We start from the raw sequence: 4,910 nt of genomic DNA on the forward strand, positions 1-4,910 counted from the left end.
TCTTCTTCTCCCCTCTTTAATAAACCATTCCTTGACCCTCCCTCTAACCATCACCCACCACTCCCATCTTGTTGCAAACAACCCCCAAAGTGTCCTCCACCCTCTGTATAGTTCCCTCAGCTCTTCGCACCTTCCCTCATCTTCCACTAATTTCAGATTCAACTTCCATACCCCTCTCCCCCACTTCCCCCCTTCCCCTACCTTCACCTGCACCCTCAACATTTGATGGTCAGAAAAACCCACATCCCCAACCACTTTCCTCACCCCCCTCACTCCCCATGAAACAAACATAAAATCTATGTGTGACTGCCTCCCCCCACTCGGATCCACCCTTGTTGCCACCCCTTCCCCTTCCCACATGTCTTTTAACCCTTCTTCCTTAACCCAATCCCTCAAGTATCTCCCCGTACTATCCATTCCCCCCCCACCCGATCCCCTCTCTGAATAATACAGTTAAAGTCCCCTACTACTATTTTATGCCCTCCCCCCCACAACAAACAGCCAACCTCTTGAAAAACCCCATCCTTTCTACCTTCCCTGCTGGTGCATACACATTCCATAAAATCACTTCCTCCCCCCCCACCCTCAAGTTCACCCTTTGCAGCCTCCCCTCCACCAACATCTTAACACCCTTCACCTGCCAATCCCGCCCCCCCCAATTAACACTCCCACTGCCCTATTATCCTCTGCCCCTGCCCACCATGATTGTCCCCAACCCCATCTTCTCCTCAGGTGCCCGTAATCCCTGCTTCACCCAATTCCACATCCTTGCAAACAAAATATATCTGCCTCCTTCTGCTCCAGGCATTCTCTTATCCTTTCCCATTTCTTTCTCCCTAATAAACTCCTCACATTTAGGGACACTATCCGCAACATTCTCTTTCAGCCCACCGCTTCACCTCCCCCCCCTTTCCCTCTCAAACCTTCTTTTCCTCCCCTCCCCATCCCCTCTGCCCACATTCCCATAGCTCTTGCTAAAGCCACAATGGCCATGGGGCTTAAGAAACCCTTCTTCCCCACTCTCCCTGCCGCTTCCCGGACTCTTTCCTTCTTTCTCCCTCTCCCCCAACAACCTTTTTCCCTTCCCCATCTCCTTCCCCATTTCTTCTTCCCCTTCCTGCTTCTTGTCTCCCCCTTTCCTCCCCTTCGCTTTCTTCACCTCCTTTCCCCCACTACTTTCAGCACTTTCCCTCTGTCTTGCCAGTGCCTCTCCACTTTCCCTCCCACCTACTTCCCTTGTCCCCTCTTCCTTCTCAAATTTTTTCAGACTCTCTTCCTTCCCCCCCCCTCCCCCTTATCCTCCCCACGCCCCCCCATACCCGCCCCTTCTTCAGCCCCGGTTATTCCCTCCATGGAGGGTACTGAGGACACGCTGTCCTCCTCTCCCTCTTCCTTCCCATCTTCATCTTCCTTCCCCCCCCCCACCCAAGGATTCTACATCCTCCTCCTCGCTCTCCGGTTCCTTCCCCCCCGCCCGAGCCCGACTGGCATTTGATATGGGGCACTCCCGCAAAAAAAGCCCCTCTTTCCCACAAATAATGCATTTCCCAACCGTCGTGCACACCCGTGCCCTATGCCCCTGTCCCCCACACCGAAAGCAAACTGTGAACTCGCAAAACGCCGCCAGGTGCCCCTCCTTCCCACAAGTTGAACACAGTTTGGGTTGCCCAAAATAATTAACATACCCCTTGTTAGGCCCCAAAAAACAAGTAGAAGACAAATGCTTGACCCCCCCCGCTCCCCCCCTCAAACAGCAACACCCGTGCCCTCCATGCCCCATTCCAGATCTTATACTTATCAAGAATCCGTTCTACCCACATGACCCTCTGCACCTTGCCCTCTAACCATCTCGCCACGTCCTCCTGCTCCACCATATCGTTAAACAAACGTATCACCAACACTCTCCCCCGTTCTTTTTCCCCCGCCTCAAAGCGTATCCCCTTCAGTGCCCCCTCCCTCCTCAATTTATCTTGCTGCACCCAGAAGTCATCATAAGCCCCTCTCTTCCAGAACGTAATAGTCCACGCCCGGTTGTTTTCATGCGCGATAACCGCGCTCGTCCTTCGCATCCACTCCGCAGTCTCCGAATAGTATTCTTTCCATAAACTCTGCCCTTTGTAGTCTCGATTCTCCCAAAAATCCCTCTTTCAACAAAGTCGCTTTTAACCTTAGCTTTACCCACCGCCATGGGTTGTTCTCTCCCCACATGGGTCCTGTGTTATCTCCTCCTTCTTCACTGCATTCTTCCTTGCCCCATTCTTTCCCTCTAACGCTCTCGCTCCGCTGGTCCCGCTGCACCTGCTGCTCCTTCTTCTCTTCTTTCTTCCCTGCTTTCTCGCCTCTTGCTACCTCCTCCAATTCCTTCTCTTCCCTCAGCCGTTCTTCCTGCTTCCGCTTTCTACCTGCCACCATCCACACGCCCTCCTCCATCGGCTGACCATTCTCCGCTGTCGCCTCCTTCCGCCACTCCTTGTCCACCAGCATGCTCCTCCTCGCAATTGATCCTTCTTTCATCGAAAACGCTCCGTCCGCTGCCATCATCTCCTCCTCGCTCTCGGTCTCCCATTGGCCCGACCGGGAAACAGCCAGGCTTCCGCCCGGCCGTCCCCGATCTGAGCCTTCAAGAGGCTGAGAAGCGATAACCCGCCCAACCCCGGAGTGGGAGCGGGTGCCCTGGGCCGGTGGCCCAGGGAGCAAGGCCAGGGGCAGCCCCGGCAGTGGGGGTTGCTCGGCCGGTCCCGGGGCCTGGCGACTGAGCGACTGGCTGGCTCTCCTGAGGGCGGGAAAGCGGGGGCTGGCAGGTGCGTGCCGCTCCTTCCTTGACTTGAGTCAACAATTTCATAGATGTTTAGGCTGGAAGGGACCTCAGAAGATCATTGAGTCGGTCCAGCCCCCTGCCAAAAGGACCGGAAGGAAGTCCGCTGGGGTCAGTGGATCCCAGCAAGAGAAGCATCCTGTTTGCTCTTGAAGGGGTTCAAGGGAGGCAGGCGCTCAAACCGAACCATCTCCGGTGGCAGGCTGTTCCCGACAGACCTTGCCTTGGGGGCTCGGACAGGAAAAAAATTCTTCCTCATGTCCAGCCTGAAACGGCCTTGTAGTAATTAGTTGATGACCGTTCAACCGGGTCGTCCTCCCTTCCTTGGGGCCCTCGCTCGCTCGGGTGAACAAACGCGTTCCCCCAGCTACTGGTTGGCGGTCAACTTAGAGGTGGCCATCAGATTGCCCCCGAGCGAGCGAGCGAGCCTGGGCTTTATCTAGGCTCAAGAGCCCCAGGCAGGGCTCTCAGCCTGTCATCGTAGGGTCTGCTTCCCTGACCTCTGATTGTGCGCGGCGGGCTTGGCTCTTCTCTGGATGGACTCTCTCCAGCTTCTCCACATCAGGTCCTTTTTGAATTGTGGAGCCAGCCCAAAACTGGACGCAGTATTCCAGCCGAGGCGGAGTACAAGGGGAGAAGTATGTCCCGCCCGCCCCGGATTTGCTCGAGAAGCATCTCTGGACGCAAGCCAGCGTTTGGGTCACTTGACTAGCTGGCAGCATCGCGCTGCAGACTCGACTCGGGCTTCCTTCCTTCTGTTTGCCACGGTCTCCGTCTACTGCTTTCATTTGACTTGCGCTTGCATATGCCCCGCCACTCACTCTGGCTTTGGTCATCAGCAGTGGTGACGATGCTCGACAAAGGCAGCGTCTGGTCTTGAGCGGCCTTGCAGGCTGACTTGGAAAGAGGCTGCAAGGCCTGCCTGCCAGTAGCTGGGAAGTCCCCGGCCTCCCCAACCCACCCTCCAGGCACCGCTTCCGGGCCCGCGGCGGGCCCCACAGGCTGGGTGGGCTCCCAGCCCGCACCCCCGCCGCCCGGGGCCCGCAGCCCCGGCCTCCCCCCGGCAGGAGGCGGTGGCGGGGCTGTGCTGCCTGCCAAGCAGGAGGACGGATGTGCACTCTCTCCCTCCCTCCCCTCCATGTCAGTATGCTGCCTGCCTGGCCAGCAGCATCCCTTTGCATAGGGTCTCCCCCCTGGGGCTGCCCAGGGGCCACGGCCCTGCCCCTGCTGCCGCTGCTTTTGGAACCCAGAGAGGAGGAAGGCAGTGCTCCCCTGGAAGGGGAGCGGGCACCGGGGCCGGAGGCACTGTAATACTGGGCCGATGCGTGGAGGGTCTGGAGCAAGCTCCGAGGCCCACTCCCGGCACCAAAAATGCGTTTAATGCGTCGGTCCTCATATGGAGGACGTATCAGCAATTAAACTGATAAGAACAGATTTTTTTTTTTATTTAAAGCCATACCACGTTTACCACCACCAAGAAAATTTCCACTTTCTCAGTTCAGAACTCTAAATAACAGCATTCACCTCATGACATAACAAAACTTTCCCATGCAAACAAAGAAATGCTTCTCCCCTTTTTACAGACTGAACTCACAAAGGGTTCCAGCTCCATCTTGATTATCAACACGTAACATAACATACATCATAACATTGGTTCTCTTCAACTTTCCCTTTCCCCTTCCTTCCCTCTTACTCAAACAATTTCCTCCAATCAATACCTTCCCGCTCCCCTTTCCTCCTATAGTACCCCAACTCCACATATGCCAAATAAACACATTCCCGTGACGTAAAACAAAGCCCCTTCTGGACCAGTAAACACCTCATTTTCCACACTGCCATCCGTGTACACAACAGTAATGCCCGAATCTCCCATTCCCACACTTTATGCCTCGCCAAACCGTACACCGCTTCCTCGTAACTCACACAATCCCCCCACCCTATCTCTTTACAAAACCTCGCCACCCTCTGCCAGACCTTCTCCGCGTGCGAACATTCCCACAACATGTGGGACACCGTTTCCTCCCTGCCACACAGTTCCCTCGGGCACTCCCCTGACCTTATCAACCCCCATTTCCTCTGCTCCGCCCTCACCAGT

At 55.8% G+C, this 4,910-nt stretch overlaps 1 pseudogene; it reads right to left on the reverse strand.

The window, feature by feature from the left end:
• Positions 1 to 4,095: 4,095 nt before the first annotated feature.
• Positions 4,096 to 4,272, reverse strand: LOC132247897 (U2 spliceosomal RNA; annotated as a pseudogene).
• Positions 4,273 to 4,910: the final 638 nt, after the last annotated feature.

The sequence above is a fragment of the Alligator mississippiensis genome, chromosome 1 (assembly GCF_030867095.1).
Source record: "Alligator mississippiensis isolate rAllMis1 chromosome 1, rAllMis1, whole genome shotgun sequence".
NCBI classification, from domain to species: domain Eukaryota; kingdom Metazoa; phylum Chordata; order Crocodylia; family Alligatoridae; genus Alligator; species Alligator mississippiensis.